The 24,579-nt window shown below is 29.8% G+C and overlaps 2 protein-coding genes across 7 annotated transcripts in view; one reads left to right on the top strand and one right to left on the bottom strand.

Annotated features, from left to right (window-relative positions):
- The window catches only part of LOC107449406 (zinc finger MIZ domain-containing protein 1), a 225,176-nt gene that overhangs the window by 62,935 nt on the left and 137,662 nt on the right, over window positions 1-24,579 (bottom strand). The window lies entirely within an intron of this gene.
- The window catches only part of LOC107449407 (uncharacterized), a 94,228-nt gene that overhangs the window by 737 nt on the left and 68,912 nt on the right, over window positions 1-24,579 (top strand). The gene's annotated exons all lie outside the window — the stretch shown is intronic.

Here is a 24,579-nt window from a genome sequence, read left to right as displayed (position 1 = left end):
GAAAGATATGTCTCAATGTAAAAACGTGATGGGTAGCTGGTATGACATGACTATTTAAAAAACTGTCATAGAGTCAACGAAAATGTATAGACAAAGGGGCTATTGATTATAGAAAAATTTAATATTTTTAAAAAATAAACGGGGTTTATACAATCTGAAGAATAAATTAAAAGAAAGAAAATGAGACCCTTGTTTTGGAATTGCCCTCGTACATACAATGTAATAAATCGCAATGTCATGAAAATGACTAATAAAATAAGTGTAACCTTTTTCATTGTGTGCAAATCATTAATAAAAATGTTAATACAAAGCATGGCTGTAACCTTATGTACTATTTTACACATAGTGAATTTGAAATAGCCTCTGTTAAAATATATTCCAGGAATAAATATTCAATTGAACGAAGAAAATTGTAGGTTAAAATTATTATTTCCATAAAAAAAATCAACAATTGTACCTGAAGTAATCATCAGTTAAAATAATTTAGGAGATTTTAATCATAATATCTATTTTTAAATGAAATTATTAGTTCCAAGAAACTAATAATATCAAAGCGTTGAAGTGCAAAATATTTATTGAACGATATTAAATTCAATAACAATGCCTTTCAAAAATAAAAATATGTTGTATCTTAAATAACTCAGATTATATAAAAAAAATATTATTTCAGTTTTTTAGTTCAGTTTTCCAACCCCCAGAGCACTTTTCTAATATTAATCACCGCCAAAGGACTTAATTTTTTAAAAAAAAATTATCATCTAGCGGTATATACATTAAGATCAAACAGTATTTTTTAAAATTTAAAATGTAATTTTTTTAATTTTAAGTATATTTTTTTTACTTAAAATATTTTATCCTTTTAAGTATAAAAACAGTCTAAGTTAAAAAAAAAATTAAGTCTGTAATTAACGTTCTTTTTATGCATACTCAGTTATTAAAAAAAAAATTTATAAAAAGTAGCAATTCTTAGCAAACATTTATTTTTTAAAGGTTATCAAGCTGAAACATTTTTTAATACTGTTAATATATATTTTCTGAGCTTAAGTTTTTTCGTTGATTTATATTTAAGGAAAAAAGTACCAGGAGCATTAAAGTTTTCTTTTTAAAGTAATTTATGCTAGTAAATTTTAAAAAAAAACTGTTTATAAACTATAATCAAAAATAAAACAGCTGAATGGCAACCATAACGATTTTATATGTGATATTGGTAAAAAGGGTAACGAATTTAACTACAAATCATCATAATTGATTTTAAAAAAATTATCATCATTACTTAGAAAGAAACTGGGGAGTCACAAATAGAGACCAGTATTTAAAATTCTTTTACAATTTTTTTACACAAACTACAATATGTATTTCGAATAACCTTAAATTGCTGGACGAAATTGCTACCTCGAAATAATTTCTATTAATATAATATTTTTATTTCGCTTTTAGAATTAGCAATCCTTCATAGTTTTTAATTTATAAGTAAGGACAAAAAATTACTAAACGCTTTTTTTCACATTATTAATTATATTGTAGAAATGTATTTTTTCTATAGTGTAATACCCTCTAAATTTTCCCGATCTACTAAAAGTTTGAAATGAAAGTAATATATGTTAATTTTTTAAGTGGGTCACATTTTTTTTAAAAAAAAATTTAGAGAATTGCTTTAATAATTAATGTAGATATTTGAATTTTATTTTATTTGTCTATTATGAAAATTGAATAGTTTGAACTGAAGACAAATCAAAGTTTGGTTAATGCATACATATGTATTATTTATAAATTTATAGTAATTAAGCGTAATATGTTCAAACATAATAAAGAAAGATAATTTTATTTTAAAATTTTGAATTTAAAAAAAAATTGTTTTTTTCATACTTATTAATTAATTGAACAAAATAAAAATTCCATTAAAAATGTGATTTGATCTGTCCCGGTACCTTTTAAGTTGCACTTCAATATAACTAATTAATTTCCATTTCTAATAACTAATAACTAAGTTGGTTAAATACCAAAAAGATGAAGTCTTAAAAGCAACATATATAAAAGTTATGCTTGAACTTTGTAAGCACAGAACCTCATGTTCCATAAACATTTCATAGACTTATAATGCTACTATGCTTGTAACAGTTCAAAAAATTTATATCACATTTTTAATTATACTATTAAAAATTGTTTTGAGTTACACGTGGTCTACTTATTCGTTTATTCATATATACTAAAAATTTTTAAGGTTGTACGATTTAAGGAACAGGCGGTACGAATTATGTAGACAGTTTCCTAAATCGTACCATTTGCCCACTTTGCGAAAACAATTTTCAGTGCTTACTGCATAAATATTATTACCAAAAAAATAATGAAGTAGCTTAATAACTATATTTTATTATTAATATATTTTATATAATTGTCAGTGATTTGTGCCTGATAAATATTTAAATGTGAAAAATGGTACGATTTAGGCAACCTTTCTCTATACTGAAAGATACTCTTAAAAGTTTTTATGGTATTCAAATCGTTTTGGTCAAGAAATGTTTTTTTTGGGGACTATTTTAGAAATGTCTTGCTTTGGAGAGTATTATCACTAGCAATATTGAATTATAGTGGATTTTTTAGTTTAAAAATTGTCGGAACAAGCATTTAATCGTGCTAATAGAAGATGCGTAGATAAGGCGAGAACGAGGAGACGCGGTTCAGGGGAGCTAAAAAATAGAAAACAGTTGAGCGACTATGTCCGCTACGCTCTTTTTCACAATCACTAACTGGTTTTTTAAAAAGCTTCTTTAACTAACAAACCCGCAATAGTTAAAAAATTTAAAATATCAACTAAGTTTTTTTTTTCTTTCAGTGATGGTAAGTGGTTTTAAAATAAATGTCAGTAAGTTCCTTAACCTTAAGTAACAGGTGATGACTTCATCGGTTAACTGTGTTGTGAAAAATAAAATATTTGAGGTTTGTCTAAAACGGGCACTTGTTGAGTGCAATCGAAACGGCTCGGGGATTCGTAAAAAATAGATCATAACAAACTAACAAAAACAAACTTTTAATTATAGCAAATAAAAAGTATATGGATCTTTAAGATTATATAAAGAATCAAATTTACTTAATGCAGTGTTACCACAGACGACTAAAATGCGACTGTTTGCAACTATTTTCGACCCGAGGCAACCATGGCAACTTTTTTTGCCTGAGAAGTCTAAAAAAGCAACTATTTTCTGGCAAAGGAGACTATTGGTAGACTTTTCTGTGATCCTAGCAATGTTTTTTTAAGCATAAATTGGGTTGACAACCAGGGCATACGGTAGCTTCTGAACACAATGAATTTTTTTCTTAAAGAATAAAAAAATGTTGAATTGCAAATTTGAGTCATCACTTTTAATGCGCTCAATTTGCACAGATTCCATTGTGAATCTAGTTTGTTTCTTAATCACCTTTTCAACAGTTATTGCTTCGAAATTCTGCATGATTTTAAAAAACTCAATTTTTAATACGATATTACACTGAGTGAATTTCTAATTTAAATAATCACTTTTCACAATATATATTTTCTAAATCAATTATTGGTTACACTAAAAACTTTTTAGAAAAAGCATGTTTTTTTTTGTTAATGAAAAAATATTTTTTAGTATTTAAAAGTATTTAATTTTGAGCAGATATAAAATTTTTTTTTGATATAAAAATTTAGTGCTAGAATCCTAATGTTTACATAAAAATTATCATATTTGCCACCAACTTGACTAAATGGATCATGGTATATGACAATTAAGTCATTTAATAAAATTTTAGTCTTATCTTTTTTCTCATTTAGGCAACCATTTTTCGGCAACTATTTTCATGCTTTAGGCTACTAAAAGCAACTATATTGTTCATTTTTTCCCGTGGCAACCATTTTAATGCTTGCGCATTCTAATCGAATATATTCAAATCAACAATATTAAATAATAAAAATATCGACTATCAAAAGTGATCTAAACACCTAAGAGCTTGTGGGGAGTCAACTTAATAGCCGTCAGCGCCATCTATCAAAAACATTTTCTACTCAGTTATTAAAGACAAAAAAAGTATTAAGAAAAAAAGCATTTTTTATTCATTATTTTTAGTATTTATTTAAATTACTAAGTTTAATAAATCATTTCAACATAATAATGCCTAAAAGGATATAAAAAAGATAAAAAATTCTCATAAATATTATTTTTTTTGGACAAACTTGCTACAAAATATTTTTAGGCATTTACTTTTTTTAAATTTTTAGCAGTAGAAAATAATTCAGACTTTTTTTTCTCGCTAATTTTCCTTTCCCAACCCTTTTATAGCTAATTATGTTACAATTTCATATTACCTCAACTCTTCATTTAAAAAATAATTTTGATTTAATAACTACTAATTAACGATTGTGTTTCTACCTTTAGGATGTTTGACGTTGGCCAAACCTTTTTATTAGCTCTTCAAATGATTTCGCGATGTTTAATATATAAATGTAAATAGAAAAAAAAATGAGTATAAGGGGAATATAATATAAAACGGAATTATTTAAATTTCTAATTATAATTTTGAAAGAAATTTACGCAAATTATTCATACTTCTATTGAACACATTTATACATTTAAAGTAATAAATTGCTAAAACTTCAAAAATGTATGATAAATATAAATAACAAATAATTAATTAAAATGGTGGATTTCAAATTTGAGAGATTTTTGATGTCCGACTAAAAAATATTTTTTATTACGGAATTCAATACGCAGAATAAGCATAGATAGAGCTGGTTATAGATAGGCTTACTTGACCTAGCAGTTATGAGTAACTGTTGCAAAATAACAGCAGTTAAGAAAACAAAAATTTTTCTTAAAAAGCATAATTTCATATCACCACGGAGACTTCGAAAAATATTCTTCCCCGAAGGTCTGTGTGTTAATTTAATATTGATACTGACAGGTACAAGAGTCAATGTAAATCGCCAACAATGATCAATTTTAATTTTACTTTTAAAACGATTTCTGTTTAAAAAAATGCCCCTAATTTGAAAATCATTCATTGAAATTTGAAAATCATTCATTTCATACAATATTTTCCACTGTAAAAACCATTCCTAACTTGTTTAATAGTTTATTTTTACACGAGTTTTATACGAGTTTATTTTAAATGCTTGATTATTTTTAAGACAGTTATAAAGCATATTAGTCACACATAGCGTGTTGCTATAGCAACCGAAACTACTGTAAATGTAGGTAGTAACTAAAAAAAGAAAAAGACTTGAAAAGAACGAAAGCAAATCAACGAATGGATAAATCCGCGTATTAGTGGCCCAGTACTATGACTACCAATCGCTTTTCCTTTCTGTACCTTATAAAAATTTATTCTTTTAATTTTTTAAAACAAAGCATTTATGAATAACAAGTCATCATAAAAAGCACTACTATGAATAATTCTTGATGTAGGGATATGGTAGGAAAGGATATGGGAGTGAGCAGGAAGGAAAGGAAGTGAATAAGTAAATCTAAAAATACTTGTATCAATTAAAGTGTGAATAAGTTTATATACTTATACATATATTGTGGTACAAAGATCGATGACCATATTATTTTATTCGTTATTTTCCTTGTGTATTTTGAAGGTCAATATAAAAATAAGCTGCAATGGGGAGGGAGTCATTTTCCAGATAGCCAATGGTGTAGTAAACATTAAAAAAAGAAGAAAAAAGAAAAGAAAAGAGTGCAAACGATTATTATGGGCAGATTGGGGGAAACGGTAATATATCTTTTAACGACAAAATCAACACACATAGCAGCTGCGAATATCAACAAAGTAGCCAACGAAGAAATGTTGAGAGGAATGACAACATAAAGATACCGATTAAACGGCAAACGGTTTATCAACAAAGATATTTCATGATCGTTGGGTTCACGATATTAAAAAAAAATAATAATATTAATCACTAAACAAATTGAATTAGAACAAAAATCTCGTTAACCGGAACTAAATGTTGGTAGATTTACTGGTTCTGATACCGATGATTGTATAGTATATTTTCTTGTTTAAATACTTACGTGTGTGCCTTTAGCAGAAATATTTATGATTTGTAAGATTTTTATTAGATTTTCAGGAGGTGATACCAATGATGACTTAATGTTTTATTTTCTGCTTATTTTAATTATTAATTGTAAGACATTAATTATTATTAATGTCTTACCAGTGGCGTAGTTTTAAAGTATGTTTGAAGGAAGTTTATCTCTTTGTTTTTACTATTTCGTTACCATGCGTGCGGAGTTAAATTCTTGTTGCTATCGAAATCTCAACTTTTTGGGACTAGCAAGAGTACTTAAACTCTACTGATGTTTTGTGTTTGATGATAATTCAAGTCTCAATTGTTTTTGATCACTATAAGCTGAATTTATAACAATATTATCGCAAATGGTATTAAGCGTCAATAAATATTTCGAACTAATACTGACTCACTAGAGTGCAAGTTACAACTGGATTTTTGTTCCAGCTAACAATACGAATTGCAGTAGTTTCTTGACTGCGTCAATCATAATTATTCTCTAAACAGCCATTGAAATTTCAACCACTTTCCAGCTAGCTGAAATGCTCGCATTTCAACTGAAGCTCTGCGCCTGCTGAAAATACGTGCCACAGTTGTTGTTTTACTGGTGCAAGTATTAAAAACACTTTTTCGACACACACTGACAAACATAAAAAATTACGAACATATGTTTTTTATGTTGACTAAGAAGGAGAAAAATACTTACATCTAAAACGAAAAGAGACGTACCACCAAAGAATATAGAAAGGAAAATGTATGAATATTCATGCGAATTGTCTATGAATATTATTTGACATCACTTTCGTAATAACATTTATAACCACCGAAAATTACTCCCATGTCTTTCGGAAAGGATGTGTTTCGTTCGCCGTGTTTTTCGTTTTAAATAAACAAAAAAAAAAAAAAAAAAAAAAAAAAAAAAAATTTTAAGTACACTTAAAAAACTTACAATTTTAAATTTCTATGTAATTTTATGGATTTTATAAAGAAATGCTTAGTACAAACGCTTTGAATTAAAAGATTCAATACTGAATTAATAATAAGAATTTTTTTAAAAAGTAAACTAGATAACAGAAAAGAATTTAAAATACAACTTTTGATACTAAATAGTCGATCAGCTAAATAAACTTTTAAATCACCGAGTAAAAAGCTCCATCATCGATGCAATTTTAACTTTCAAAAGTAGGCTGTTTAGCTGAATAAGTTGCGGAAACACAGTATAAGCTGTGAATAACAAGTTGTTATACTAACGAAATATTATACAATATAATTTATGTTAAAGGAAATTTAACAGTAAAGGCTATCAATGTATCCTAATGTAAAAATAAAGGTTGATTCAGGATACATTTTTCCGGTGGAAAAATGAAGTTAAAATTAGTTTCAAATTTTGTAGAACATACAAACTATTGCTATACGAGGATTTAAAATTAATAATTTCATAGCATTACAACGTTTAAAATAAGGTTTTTATTTTTAATTTTTTTTAGAAAACGATTTATTAATTGGAAATTTATTAAAGGGATTTATTAATTTATTGAAGGGAAGAAAATAGCCGATTCTTTTAGAATTTTTTTTTCTTGAATTACTTTTAGAATGCGAAATATTTGCTTTCATGGTCAAATATTACATAACAATATAAAAAATTTTTTTTAAATTTCCACTCTATTCTTTTCAGAAATTATTATTATTTTTTTAAAAATATATATAAATAAACAAAAAATTACTAAGTCACAAAATTAAAAAATAAATAATAAAACTAACTTTTAGACTGCAATTTTAGAAGAATATTTCTTTATTAGCAAGGATAGACAAAATCTTCAGGAAAAAAGATTAATAGAGAGGAAACATTATTTTGTCATACTAGTTAATAAATAAATAAGTAAAATAACTCACAAACCAAAAAGAGTAATAAGAAAAATACATAAGAATTCTGATACATCGCCATGTTATAAAATATACACAGACGAACATGATTCGATTCTAGCAAGAAATAATTTAAAGGGGCATTTAAAAAAAATTGAACAACAAATTTGTTTAAAGTTTTCAATTTGTGCTGCAATTTTTAAAATTACTCTTTACATCTGTATGAACAACTGCAACAAGCGATTACAAAACGAACATAAGGTTGGAACTAATTAAAAAGTTTCAAAAAGTTTAAAGTTTCAAACTAAGAAAATGAACCAGTTTTTACAAACATCCAACAACCCCCCCCCCAAAAAAAAGTACCTTTATGTGCTTTTAAAATAATGAAAACAAAAAACAAGCACTTTTAAGAAGTTTTAAAAAACATAAATAAGCACTTAAACCCTAAATTAGCACTTTTAAAAAACGAAAGTCAAAAATAAGTACTTTTTAAAAACGCCACACACACAGAATATACATTTGTCATAGAAAACCTATAAGAAGAACAACAAGAAGATATTACACAAAATGAAGCTAAAAGTGAGGTGAGAATATATTTTAGAAGCCAATAAATCCCAGGGAGAGAGAAATCATTTACTTCCGACTAATTTTCCTACACATGAATGCTCTTGGGTTTATTAGCATGGGATTCATCATTCCATGCTATGTTTAAAGCTTTATTGGCAATCATCCAACAGGAACTAACTTCGACATCTCTCAACGTTAGAGAGAGAGAGGTGAAAAGTATAAAATAAAATAATATAAAGAAGAAAAAACGGCATCAGGAAGTCGAGAGTGAAATCGGAATTTGGACTTCATATCTAATTCTGGTTGTTTGTTTGTTCACATTTGCAGACCCGTATGAATTAATAGGTTTAAATGATACGAGCACTGACGAAACATACTTTATTGAACAGTTAAAAAAATTTTTTTACTACTAAAAGTGCAATTTTTTGATATTTTTTTGACAGGAGACAGCTTTTTATTCTGTTGAATCATTAACAGAGAAAAAATATTTGACGTCGAAATTTTTAACTGAGATAAAAAAAAAAGTTTAAACGAGTTTTAAAGTTTACAACACATCTATTTTGCTAAAAGGATATTTTGAGCCGAGGTTGCTTAGGGGATAGAGCCTTCTAATGAGGTGAACCGGGTTCGAATCCCAGCATTGGCTGGTCGCTATGAATTCCGCACTTAGCTCGCACCGACCACAGTGCTGACGCAAAAATATTCTCAGTGGTAGATGGGTCATGAGTTAGAGTCCTCTTACCGTCAGGCTAACCGTGAGAGATTTTCGTAGTTTTGATCTCCATGTAACGCAAATGCGGGTTAGATCCATCAAAAAGTCCTCCACGAAGGCAAACTTCTCCTTATACTTGATCCAGGAGTTCCCTTGTCTCCTGGATTGGGTTCAAAATTACAAGGGCTACGGAGTTGAACAATAGTAGTCGTAAACCCAAAATTGGGTCGGCTGTTCAACGACGAAATAAAAAAAAATAAATACTAATAAAATAATAAATAAGAATAAAATAAAAAAGGATACTTGTATTTAAACTCCAAAGAAAATTTTCATTGCATTACATTTAAAGGGGAAAAATTGCTCGAGTCGCCTCCCAAAGTATTTTATTTAAAATATTGTTCCATTTTCTCGAAAAAATATTTTTGCTTCTGGTAATCCTAATCACTATGTTTTCTGTTTTAAATATTAAGAACAAACAAATTTCAGTTTTCAGCAAAATTTATCAACATCAATGCGGCAACATGTATTGATCTTTTTTAAATAAATAATTATTGCTCTAATTGAAAAAAAAAGTTGCTCGTTTTAAAAGTTATCCGTTTTTAAAATATATCTCTTTAAAATTTAACAATAAATACGAAAATACGTCTGATCCTTTTTAGTCCTCATGACCGATTGCGATATTCTTCTCATTATAAATAACTAAAGCTAGTTTTGAAGTATTTTTTTACTCCTTTACTCTTATAAAATACTTTAACAAGTTTATACTTTTATGGTTTTATAGTTATTGTTGAAAGCATTATAATCAATTTTTACAGAAATAGGAAATTAATTTAAAATTCGGCTGAATGTAAACTACATTAAAGTTAGCAATTTTGAAAATAGTATTGAATATCCGTCTTTCTTTAGAACAACTAGACAATTACCCTTTTCAATTGGTAAAAACTATGCGAATATTTTCTATCAGGTAAATTTTATTTAATTTTAAAATAAGCGTAGAACAGCGGACCCAATTCTGAATTAAAAAGACTATCTCAATGTTCAATTCCGTAGCCATGTAATTTCAAACCCAATCCAAAAGACAAGAGAACTCTTAGACCAAGCATTGGGACAGGCAAGCCTTCGCGGAAAACTTTTTGATGGAACAAACCCGCATTTGCGTTACATGGGGAAAAAACCACGAAAAACTCTCACGGTTAGTCTAACGGCAGACAAGGGGATTCTAACTCACAAACCGTCTACCACTGACGATTTTTTACGTTAGTGCTGTGGTCAGTACGAGCCAGAAGCAGAATTCGTATCAACCGGCCACAGCTGGGATTCGAACCTGTGTTACCTTATTGGAAGGCGAACGCTCTATCCTTGAATTGTACTTATTCTTTTATGTTTCTTTGTAGTTAAACGTTCATTTATTAACTTAATTATATGATACTGTGATTCTTCTCAAACGTTAAATATAGCTCAACATAGCATCTAATTCATGTTTGCATCAAATTTATAACGTTGCGAATTGTTTGATTTTGCAGAATTACTTTTTGTATAACTAATTTGGAGAGTAGATAATACAAATAATTTTGATTTTTAACTAAACTTTCAGTTGAAAATCTAAACAAAATTTGACTCTGCGTAAATCTATGTACTACAGGACTCATTAATTGTACTCATTTCTGCAAAAAAAAAAAAAAAAAAAAAAAAAAAAAATTCTAATCGCATTTTTCTAAAGAAATTATGTTAAAGACAAACTTGAGTGATTCTTTCTTTAGAAAAATGCGATTCAAAAAAAAAAAAAAAAAAACTTGCTTACGTGTTTCAGTATCACTTTTAAAATTAAAACTCCACTAAAAAGGTTTGATTAGGATTTGAAAAGTAAATAGTCAAATAGTTCAGATTACTCAAAAACAAAACATGCGATAATCATTTTAAAAAGAACCGGTGGTATCTGCTTTTACTCTTAAAACATGATATGATCCAGAAGGTTATCAGTTTTAATCTTGACAGATTCAAATGTCATCCATCAAATAAATTTAGATTCCACAATTTTTATATCAAAAGTAGCCAAAAAGAGCAAGTAATCGCCAAATCTGGGATTTATAACTTGAGATAAAGGAATAGCAAGAGAGCCGATCAATGTCTTGGTCCTTTCTATCTCTTCAGGGCCCATTCCAGATCTATCGCGTGGGCATAGTAGGGGCAATCAAAGTCGGGTGAGGGGTGATTTGGCGCATCTCCACACGTCACCTGATTCTCTCTCGCGTCAGAGGTAGGTGGACTTTCTTTCCCCCCCAAGAGAGATGAAGTGCAACATCTAAGATCTTGTGGGTGGGAAGGTTAAAGGTCACATTTAAGTGGTCAGCAGTGACATTTTCTTGAGAATTATCATTGTATCCGACTGAATGGGATATGTATAGAATTGCATTGGAACAATACCGGGTTTAATACTTTGCTCTTTTACCCCCTTATTCACAAGGAAGGATTATGCCCAAGCATCACTCAAAAAGTAAAGAAGAAGAAAAAAAGAAAAATATAAATAAAACACTTCCATCCGACAAACTTAATATTTTCAAATTATTTATTAATTATTAATTGATAAAAACTCAGGTTAAAATCTAGGTTTAAATGCAGTGAATTTTATATTGCTACAGCAATTAAATGCATATCTTTATTTTTTAATATTACTTCTATGTAAATCTGTTACATAAAGTGAAATTAAAGGATATTCCATTTATTTGAGTTAGGTTGGGCTACAGAAGGCTTTTTTTTATTAGCATCCTTATTTGTTTTCGTGTCAAAGTTAATTCATTACATCGTTTGATTACATAGCATAGCGTTCGCCTTCCAATGAGGCGAACCGGGTTCGAATCCCAGTCGATACGGATTCCGCATCCGGCTTGCACCGGCCACAATGCTGATGTGAAATATCCTCAGTGGTAGTGGTCATGGGTAAGAGTCACCTTGCCTCTCAGGTTAAACATGTGAGGTTCTCGTGGTCTTCCTCTCCATGTAACGCAAATGCGGGTTAGCTCCATCAAAAAGTCCTCCACGAAGGCAAATTTCTCCCAATACTCGATCCAGGAGTTCCCTTGTCTTCTGGATTGGGTTAAAAATTACAAGGCTACGGAGTTGAACATTAGTAGTCGTAAACCCATAAAATTGGGTCGGCTATTCAACGACGGTTAAAAAATATTTTTAAAAAAAAGTAATAATTTAAGGAGGGTTAAAAAATTAGTTATACGCTAAAAATTTATTTAGATATAATTTGTTAGATTGTCTTTTAAGTAATAATTTATGTAGTGTTGTTGAATAGTTAGTTAGTTATAGTTAGTTATCTTACTATATATAAAATGATGGTGTCGCAGTTTTCCATTCTTGTCAATACATTTTTATTGGCTGGAAAAATCACATGGTAGGATCCGATTTTCCCACCGTAATTTTAATATTGGTTTGGTTGTCATCAGCATAAAATTGATATAAGTCATAAAGTTAATGTTTTTATATAAATATTTTTATTTCCTTAATTTAAAGGTTAAAATTACCTGTATTGTTATTATTACATTTTTGATTTTGCTTGATTTCTAAATTAAGAGTTTAGGGGGATTGTTTTTATTATTATTATTACTAGAATAATGCAAATTTACGTTACATTTTAAGATAAAGTTATTTTTATCGGTGTCTGATCTTTTATGAATCGTTTTATTATTTTGAATCGTTATTTTGTCTATAATTAAGTCTATTAAAAATTGAAATAAGTGAATTGCAATGGAAAAACCTGCATAAACAAATAAATTCTAGTAAAACAAATAAATTCGTGATATAAATCAAAAATCGTCAAATAAATTCGTAATATATAAGTTCGTGAAAAAAAGCGCTTTCGACAAAATACTAAAATAGAGATCTATCGACAAAGACTACTCACTCCTGCCTAGCTTATGCTCTGTCTGGTTATTTCAGTTTTCGTTTTTAAAAGCGCTATATGTTGAGCCATCTCAGTTAGATTTGGCATGCGACATTTTTAGCGGCAATCATTGGTCGATTTTCTAGCGTTGCCATTCGGGGAGTTGTAATGAGGCTTTTTTTTGTCGACGTGTAAGAGAAATATATATATATACATATAGATACTTCTGCAATACTTCTATGCTCAAATGTTCCGAACTCATAACTATGGTGGTTTGTGTGATTTAATGGCTACCAAACAGATGTTAAATTTTTACTGAAATTCAATACAAGAACGTTTACAATTTAGTAGACATATCTTTAAAATTGTTAAAATTGAAATTAAAAGTACTTCTGCTGGGCAAAACCACGGGCAACACCTAAACAATGAAAAAAGCTTGATTAATATAGTGCTAAAAATTAGTTAAGGTGTTAGGATTGGAGGTAGGGTTGAAAAATTTGAATATTAAAATTCAGTTGTGCTGAGCATTCGGCTTGGTTTCCATTGAAGTTTATTATACAAGATAATTTGGTTGGAATATTTGATAATTTGGTGCACAAAATAAAAGTTGACCAAACTGGTCGCCAAAGACAGCTTGGCTATTATAAAATGATGAAAATTTTAATTAAATTAATGCAATTCGTTGAAAGCCACAGAAATCAATTTGTAAAAACTAATCCCGCCACAACCAGTCATCGGTAAAAGTGGGTCATGGAGGTTTGGACTCCACAGTTTCGAGACCAACGGTTTTACGTTTTGTAAAAATTGGATCAAATGTTATATGTTAATATTAGAAACATCTACAACCTGTCCCACTCCCACATTAATCCCTTTTATGTTCATTACCACTATAAAATGGCAATAAGTGTATCATATATTTGCTTAACAAAGCTACCAGGATCAAGTCCTGAATTGTCTAGTAAACATGGCATGCATTAATTTTTTTTTTTTTTTTTTTTTTTTTTTTTTTTTTTTTTTGTGGATAAGAAATGATCTTGTTAAGCAGTATCACGTAAATCACGTAAGCAGTATCTGCAAAATACAGTTTTTGAACTTAATAGTAGCTGGCTTGGAGAGTAAACGGCTCATTTCCGACAAGAACAATGGAGTTGGGTATAGTTGATTATACTGCTTCGGGCTGGATCAATGCTGACAAATATTATACCAGTAGTCAAAATTCCTATTGTTATACTGGGCTAAATGTAGAAATTATACGCATTACAAGTTAGTTAGTTCTGTTATTGTATGAGCTCGTCTCCACGAAGACGAGCTCATCTAAATCCGACAAAACAATTCTTTTGATTTCTGTCTCAGATTCAAAGTTAAGAACTGTCAACCGAGTGTTTTTAACAGCGGTGAAATGTTTAACATAGTACAGATACAAGGTTTTGTGTGCAATATTTTGTTGACATGTTATCCTGAAAGTGAATGTCGACATTGTCCGGTAAATTTCGACTGTTACATAGTGATTATGCAAATGATTGACGTAAATGAGTAACAATTTTTTTTTAAATTCAATATTCAACTTCAACTAAATTACGATATTTTTTGGTGTGATTGAGAAATAAGGATATTAAAGAATAATAATTATTTAACATTCACCTTTAGTGCATGCTGGATGTCAACATTTTCTGATGTGATTGGGAAATAATGATGTTTAAGAAAAATACAGTTTTAAAATTCACTGTTACTGCAGATTGATATTTGACATTTGTTAATTTGTGTAAAAATATAACGAAAAAAAAAACTTTAAGCATATAACTTGACGATGCTCACTGATTGTCGGCATTTGTTGATGTAAGTCAAGATATTCAACAAATCTTTCATATGGGACATCCGCCAGTCTATGAGTCAACATGCACCGGACAATGTAAATAGTTACCAACTATTAGGTCCATCGCATGAACAGATAAATTTTGTTCCCACGGCATCTTGATTTTTCAAGATTTTCCACTTGCAAGACCATATTGGCCTATATCATTTATCCAGTTTCAAAGGACAGTTTATTCACAAGTATAAGCTATTAGAACAAAGGCAGGTAATGCATAGAACATTATTTACAAAGTTTTTATTATACACAACATATCTTTACAGCATGTCCCTTTGGTCAATCGGTAGCACACAACCCAACGGCAATTCAGTTTCATCCACAAGTTCAGTAATATTTGCTTCTATTATATGCTGAACGTATGAGCAGTATTGGATTATAGTTGGGATGCGTGCAAGGTGAACACATAGAATATTATTAATGGTATGGACGGAAACCTTTCGGGGTGTGTACCGGGTGACCAAAGGTGTACACATTGAACATTAGTGTACGCAGGGACGAAACTAGATTATAGTTGGGATTTGTACCGGGAGACCATAGGTGTACACACTGAACATTAGTGAACGTAGGAAGGACACTGGATCACAGCTGGGATGCATGGAAGAAAGACCAAAGGTGCGCACGTTGAACATTAGTGACCATAGGGACGAAACTGGTTTGCCGTTAGGGCGTGTGCCGGCTGACCAAGAGGCAAACATAGGACATTTATAGTATGCAGCAGTAACTTTGAACGTCCGGTGGCTGCTTGGTAACGCTTCACGCTCCCGTGCCACAGGTCCTGGGTTCGATCCTCGGGGTGGGCAAGGTTGATTCAGCCTTTCATCCCTTCAGTGGGTCGATTAATGAGTACCAAGCATGCTTGGGAACTAAACACTGGGGGTTACGCGCTCGGCTGACCACCTAACCGGAACATCTGCTCCTGCACCCCAGAGCCCAAGATCAAGAAAACTGAGATGGACACAGTAGGCCTTCTATGGGCTGTCGTGCAGTTTAGCAGTAACTTTGTAAGAGAATATATATTTTTAAATATCACCCGTCTTTGAACATCGGATACTCGTTAAAATAATCTTTCGAAACCGGATGGAATCTTTAGACTAACCCTGTAATTTGTCCCAGAACATTTTGTTTGACAGGTAACACAACACACTCTTTTAGTGTGTGAAGCAGCTTTTTTTAAAATTTTTGCTGATAAAAAAGTTCACACGCTCATCTTGTGCCTCTGGTAAGCGTCGTCGTTGTAAGAAGCGATAATCATGTCAATAACATCGTTACGCGGGAGTTGTTTTTGTGGTCCGATCACCTATCATTACGTCTGCCATTGCAGCATCTCCCTCGGCTAAACAATTTCTGTGCCGCCACAAACACTTCTCCGTAACCTCCTGTGTGGACCTGAAGAATTCTTGCACACCTGAACGAACGATCGCTCAGGCGAAGAACTTTTTTTCTTCTTTTTCTTCAAGGAAGTCGTTGAAAGAAGGGAAACGTTCTGTGGTGTATTCTGTAGGAGATTGGGTGCTATGGTGCTTGATTTTTGGAGAGAAAAAAAGGGAGGAAAAATAAAGGAGGCTTCGATTCAACTCTTTCGGGAAACTTCCGCGCTGAGTTGCACAAGTTCTACAAGGATGTCGCGCAAAGGATAAAAATACCATTAATGGATATTTTAAAGAAAAAAAATGCATTCATAGATAAAACGAAATTAAATGGTTAATAGTTAAATATTGAAGCATTCGGTATTTTAATCATGCGGAAAATTTTTAAAAAAAAAAAAAGACTTTAACCCTTTGACGCAGATGGGGCAGCAGTGTTAATTTTATATATAAATTTTTCTAAAGCTGTATTTGTAAGCAAAACAATTTCTTCTTAATTGTAATAAACAGTCTAATAATTGGGGGGGGGGGACCTGTTATATTTTAGGAATTATATCTGTACTAAAATATAAAATCCAAAAAATGTTTTAATTTCTTTTCAGTTTTGTTCAAAAATTTACTAATAATTCATTTTGTAAATTAAAGAAACTTAAATTACAATTAAGCCGTATTTGGAAGATTTAGACTTTAGCGAAAAAAAAGATACCGATGTTTCAGGCTATATTTCATAATCACAAATTATTAAAATACTAAATATAATATTTTTCACTTATTTTGAGATAAATTAATACAAAATAATGAAAAAAGTGTGAAAAATATGTTTAATAAAAATTTCTCGTCAAGGGATTAGGGAATGTTATTTAACAAAAGGCTGTTTTATAATCTTTTTATCACTAATATTTTTATTTTAGTTAAGAATTTTAAAATTAACAGTTCCTTTATACAATTAGAGATAAGATGGGCTAGTTTTAAAAAAAATCCATTCTAGACAGACCCGGATTCATGAAATTTTGATAAACTTACTTTTTAACTATTTTTTAACAAACATTTGGTACAGTTATAAGTATAAAATATGTAAAATTTATTAATTAATTGTGATAAAATGTTTTAATGACTAATTTCCTTGTTTAGGTATCAAGGGTCTTATAAAGGGTCCGTAAAATTTAGCCTTTATCCGATGTATACTGAGAGGATTCGAGCTCTAACAAATCCTATGTATCTCCGGCTCTGGTGGAAATATTTTAATATTTATTCGATATTTTAATATCCGATTGGGATAGATAAGGAAAAACATCGGTGTAGGGAATACCGGGCAAGTGTAATTATCAAATTAATATATTTCGAACATTTACCAAAGTGACTAAGTGATTGTAAACATTCACCGGCGAAAAATAACTATCATCGATTCCGATCTTTCACAGTAACATATAGAGTTAAACACATCGACAACATAATTTCCGTAGCTTTAGAAAATATTTTTCTTAGTGGTAGCAAAGTTAATGCATTCATATTTTAATAAATTATATTTGGAAGAAATTTTACCACCACTACATATGAATAATAAAAACAGATGTATAACAGGTCGTATAAACTAACAGCAATGTTCTGAAAAAAGTTTCACAAAAATTCAATTTCATTTGTTTTAAATATTTCTGCTTTAGAAAAAATATTTCTCAAAAACCTCAAAAGTAAAGATATCCTTTTTTTTAAAACCTGATATTAAATAAATATTTTTTAATTATGCTTAATTACAAATAGATAAAAAATTTATTCAAAATATGAGGAGGAAATATTCTCGAAATTGTTTTGAAAATAGAACTGTAAATGGCTGGTAATGTTTTGAATAATCTATGACAGCTTGGCCAACAGTCATTGCAACCAATTAAAAAGGGATTTTCTTTCCTTATTTTAAATGTGAAACATCACCATAACAATCCTACCGAACATTACGAAAAATGGCGCTTTTTTTACTATATTTTTATTGCTCGACCGGTGGCATTGTCATCAGGGCAAATATATATTCACCTGGTGTCGACGCGAGGCTTTTAACAAAAGCACACGTAATCCATCTATACATGCATGCAACACAAAGATATGTATGTGTACACGTACCGCTTTGACACACAACTTGTTTAAATGATAAGAACTCTGATTTCAACACTTCGGAAAAAAGAAAAAGATTTTAAAAGTTATTGAAGTTTCTATTATTCGGAAGGAAAATATAAAATTAATAGGTAAGGAAATAAAATCTAATTGAAGTTTGGAATAATGAAGGTTGGAATGATAAAGTGAAGAATACTAAAGTGTATATATCAGAGAGAAACTTCTTTTCCAAGAAAAAATTTGTATAAAGAAAATAGATTGAAAAAAAAACCATATTTAGATTTAATTAATTATATAACTTGCTTCAATAATTTTTCAAACTCTTACACTATTAGAACATTTGAAGTATTGTGAACCGTCATAATGTTCCAATTTGATGCAACATCAATATATTGCTAAGTTGAGCACTATTATAGAAAGATTAAGGTTAAGGTAAATTTGCACTGTATTATGGTTTAAAATATATCGATATTATGGTTCAATGCTGAACCAATCTTTCCAAAAACTGAAAATTTGAAAACTTGGATACAGAATCGTGAACAGATACAGATGGATTGCAATGGTTAAGCAACACTTCGAGTATTAGAGTTCTTTGACGTGTAATTTTTTATTTCGGTGGATTTTTTAATTACGTGTAATTTTTTATTTTATTCGGATATTGAATAAGTAACCCAGAGCATGACTTTTTTAAAAAAAATCTAAGGTTTACTAACAAAGTCCACGATCACCCAAGACTCTTTTTTTAAGTCTAAGGTTTACAAAATCCACTATCACTCACGCTTTATTTATTTATTAAATAATTTTTTTCTTAAGTCTAAGGTTTACTAACAAAGTTCACATCTTGATTTTTAATTTATTTGTTTAATTACATCAAGTTTAAAGTTTACGAATAAAGTCCACAACTACCCACGCTTTAAAATGTTGAAAATGAGTGCTCTGTCAACAAATTCAGTTACATTGTTGCAAAATGACCGTTGAAAATTTCGCCAAAGAACTGCGTATGCGACAGACAAATGTCCTATCACTCATTACCTGATATGCGGTTCTGTTTGAACTCCTTACTACATACTTCATCAATAATCAATAAAAAATTTTCGTTTTTATAAATGAAAATTTGAATTTTCTATCAAAGTTAATTCTTGTTCAAGTTCAATGTATTGATTAAAATCTAAACGAAAAATCCATTTCATAAATTCAGAAAAATTATAATTTGATTTCTAAAAATTCAATTTAAAATTTAAAAAAAAGGAAATTTTATAATTCAAAAATTAAATTATCATTTGGAACGAAAATGTCAATAAAATAAATTTAATATAAATGCAGAATTAAAACGGTAAGAAAAAAAAGAAAGGTTAAGTGAAAAAAGGTAATGCAAACGCATACAGTACACATTATTATGACTATCACCTTCCGGTAAAATGACGGGGTTACCTGGTCATTGATTTTTCATACCGTAAAGCACAATGATGAGCAATATTCGTCATGAAATTAAAAGTCAATGTCGAATATGATAATTTGGAGTTTTTTTCCCCTAGCCGGCATGCTGATATTGGCAAATTGTATTTGAAACCACATCACAGTTTTTTTATTACCGTCGTTGAACAGCCGATCCAATTCTGAGTTTACGACTATCTACTCTCAACTCCACATCCTCGCAATTTTGAATCCAACCCAGAAGACAAGGAACTCCTGGATCAAGTACTGGTGAAGAACTTTATGATGGGACTAACTCGCCTTTGCTTTACGTAGACAGGAAAACAACGAAAACCCTCCACCGTTAGACTGACGGCAAGGAGACACTAACCCATGATTCGTTTACCACTGAGGATATTTTACATCAGTACGAAATTTTTATCGTCATTATTATTGCATTAATAAGCTTAACTGAAATTACCGATTTCTCACATATCTGGGATAAATGGAAACAAATTGGTATAGTTTTCTCTTTTATTGGTACAGTTTCTCTTTTCTTGAAAAAGGTAACACTTTTTGTAGTTATCCTAAGAAAAATTCCCAAGATATCTTTAATATTTTTTATTATTTTGGAACACAAGTTTAAGTTTCTCACTTTAAACTGGAAAAAAATGATAATACAGAAAATATTGATCTAAAAAAAAAACGTGACCAAAAAAAAAGAAAAAAAGTGACCAATTAGCGTAATCAAGTATACATTTCCATAAAAAAAATTTTCTTTTTTTTTACGGGAAACTTCCTTTTGTAAAAGAATTTTCAATTTTTTTAAGAATCGTACGCCAAAAATATCTTTTAAATAAGTGTTTTATCTACGACTTAAAGTGTTTTTTAAAAAAGTTATAGCATCAGAAACAACAATAACAATGAAGTAATAATAATAATAATAGTAACAATGAAATGCAGTATTAATAATGTTTGTTTTTGCTTGCTGACCATAGAAGAATTAAATAACGTGAACTTTCTCGTGTAGCGACTTAATTTAAAAGAAAGGAATATATATTTTTTTACATACATATGGGTGTTTTGAAAATTTTTTTATCCATTTGTAACTTTTTAAAATTTTTTCTATCCATTTGTAACTTTTTAAATTTTTTTTAAAACCAAAACAAGAACTTTTAACGATTAATATAAAAAAACGACTTTCTTCAGAGAATACGGACTTGGTGGGTACCCCTAAATTTCATCAATAAATAAATAAAAACAGAAGAATCTCGATCATCCGTAACTCTTTCTGAATACTTATGTAATCTATGCTAATTAATATTTTTGTTTAGTTCGATTTATTTATTATTTCAACTACAGGCTGCTATAATTCAGCTACACATGAGGCCTCCAAAATTAAAATCATCTCTAGATAATTTATGTAAAGAGATGATCATTTTAAATAAATAAAAAAAAATTAAACGTTTTTTTATTCGGTGATATTGACTGCTTTGGTTTAAATCTATAAGTTACAATTTTTGCTATTTGAGCAGTCTTATCACTATTTCTAAAGCAGTTTAGTTTTATGATCACGGGCTTCCACTTCTAATGAAAGGATGTGTGTTATGTTTATCTGTGTAAGAAAAATAAATCATCCTATGTTAATGAAATCGATTGAAAACTTAAAAATCTTAGCAAAAGAATTTAAACCATTGAAATCAAATCGAAAAATAATAAAATCAGATAACGGTTCAATGTCAGACGCTGCTTTGTATAGATGGTTTATTCAATTAAAAGAGTAACACTGCAGGTAAATGTTAAGATATCTTTTTACCTATTTTAGTATTGTCTCAGTTTCTTCGGATAATCGAAGTTCTATAATAATTATTATAATGGATTAAATTTTTATCTTAGCTAAAAATGCATTTCGAATAAAATTTGAAATCGCACCTCTACATACAGAACAAGAACACAAAATTAGAATTCATAACAATTTTAGGATCTGCTATACAGAATTTTTTTCTAACGAAATTTGCTTTAACAATCGTTTGCTTATCCAGACAGAAAAATGATTTATTTTATTTTTAAACAAAGTAAAAAGAACGTTTGATACTATTAATATTTTCCTGTCTTTAATCTAATCTATCAATAAAGGAAATTGAATCAGTGCACATTTTTTCGTGAGCCATTGGTTCTTCCTTTTTAGATAAACTTTTCCACAACGTTTATTTTTTTTCGACATTTACCTGGTGATAAATAAATATTTATTTTATAATATTTTTTCTAAATTTATAAATATTTTTTTTTACAATTTTAAGTTAATAATAAATAATAAAATTGTTTTAAATGAAATTGTTTTACTATTATTGAAAATGTAACTTATCTCGTAGGAGAATTAGATATTTCCAAACGAGAGGGCACAATCGAAGTTGATGCATAAAAAAGATTCCCTCTGCCATATTACAATAATTTTGCCATATTACAAACTCTGCCATATTACAAATTCTGCCATATTATAATAATAATTGAATCGCAACATGCCAAAAAGACTGCAGTCCTTCAAACTGCTCTTTGAGAAAAATTTAAAAAAAATAAAAATAAAAGACAATTTTGGCTTTTTCTTTTTATACAAAAAATCTGAAAGAAAACATTTACATTTATGAATAAAAAAGTTTTCTATGACATTTTTTTAAAATTAACTCTACAAAATTTAAGCTTTGCAGAAAATAATAAAAACATGGAATGAAGCCCTTTTTCCTCATATTTATAAAAACTATGGAATTCTATTAATTTTCATTGATCCAATCAGAAATATAGTATATAAACCATTATTTGTTCGTAGTAGAAGTAATTAAAAAACACTACCGCATTTTTTTCATACTTAATTCTGAGGAAATAAAAAAAAAAATAGTTTCACTTTCAAATCTTCTAAGTTTATTGAAGAATTGTCTAAAAGCTAAACCATTTACACTTTTACAGCTTTGTAGTAAATAATAAACTATTTCCTTGTAAAATAGTTGATATTCTGTAGGAACTTTAAGTATATCTTTCAGCTGTACTATTTTTTAAGAATTTATTTTCACTTTTTCCTAAAAGTATCTTGATTAGGTTTGCATGCAATAATGTCAAAAAATCGACATAGCAATTGATACATCTCTTAATTTCCTTCTGCTTTCATGATGCATAAAGTAACTTTGCCACAACAGATCTTCTCTTCTCTGCTAACTGCCCGAACCGAATTGTCTTGAAATAAACATGTCTTTGTACGATAATTTTGCCAACCAGCATTTAAAATCTCTATCACATCCTTAGCTCCAAATACTTTCGTATCAAATTTTCCCTCTCTATGTATCTATCCTAAACTCAGTCAGCAATATCTACCATAGACTTTAAATTGTATTAAGAGACTCCACAATCCTTTGCATTGACCAATGTAAAGTCCCTATTGCAAGGAAGATATAAATAGCCATTCTTAATTTTTTTTTTTTAAATAAATCAGAATCTGAGAAATGTAACAAGAATCTTGAAAAGCAGTTTTTTTAAGTCACTCTACACAATTGTCAGGAAACGATGTTAGTTACTACAATATAAATTGAGGATATTGTGTAAAATAATAGAAGCTAGAACATAAAGCAGCAATCTAGTAGACTTCTTCAGGTATTGACTACAAAAAAACTTCAGTCCAAGAACAAATCCCTTTCTGCTTGGAGATATGAATCCTCCGTACCAACCTAATTATTAATTAGTTTGAACAGCATAAACTCCAAGGACCTTTTTTCGTCAATAACTTATCCTTAGTAAACAATACATCAAATTCTCAATAACTCACATAATTTGTATAGCAATGCAACTAATATTTGATGTTTATAATCGACATCTTGAACCACATTTTGACATTGCAACAAGAAAATACCAATAAAAAAATATGAAAAACACGCCTACAATCTCACGCAAATATAGTTTATCTACGTAAAGAACAGCCCTAACCATCAGCCTGGAGCAGTAGCGGAGAGTTTGGCGACGATGTTTAACTATTTTTTCAAAGAGATGGATAATTATTTACGACAAGTTTTGGCTCCGGTTGGCGAGAAAAAGGAAATCGGGAGAAAGAAGCTCCCCTCTTTGAAATGCGCTTTTTCTTCCTTCCATAGCAGCAGACGGCTTTAAACTTCGTGGAGAGGGGAGTTCTTTCATAGACAAATTATGCATATCGCGCACACTTTGTTTTAGGGATCAAATATAATGCAGTTACTTTCTATGGATAAAATATCATGAGGGCAGAATCTCCTACAGACTTAATATCAAGCGGACAGAATTTCCTATAGACGAAATATCTTGCGGGCAGAATCACCTACAGACTAAATATCATGCGGGCAGAATCTCCTACAGACTTAATATCACGCTGCCAGAATCTCCTACAGACGAAATATCATGTGGCAGAATCTCCTACAGACTTAATATCAAGCTGACAGAATCTCCTACAGACTAAGTATCATGCGGGCAGAATCTCCTACAGACTTAATATCACGCTGCCAGAATCTCCTATAGACGAAATATCATGTGGCAGAATCTCCTACAGACGAAATATCACGCGGACAGAATTTCCTACAGACGAAATATCTTGCGGGCAGAAACTCCTACAGACTAAATATCATGCGGGCAGAATCTCCTACAGACTTAATATCACGATGCCAGAATCTCCTATAGATGAAATATCATGTGGCAGAATCTCCTACAGACGAAATATCTTGCGGGCAGAATCTCCTACAGACTAAATATTATAAGGGC

Source organism: Parasteatoda tepidariorum, chromosome 1 (assembly GCF_982258835.1).
Source record: "Parasteatoda tepidariorum strain Cologne lab strain chromosome 1, Ptep-v5.0, whole genome shotgun sequence".
Lineage (NCBI taxonomy): Eukaryota > Metazoa > Arthropoda > Arachnida > Araneae > Theridiidae > Parasteatoda > Parasteatoda tepidariorum.
This window is presented reverse-complemented; position numbering and strand designations above follow the sequence as displayed.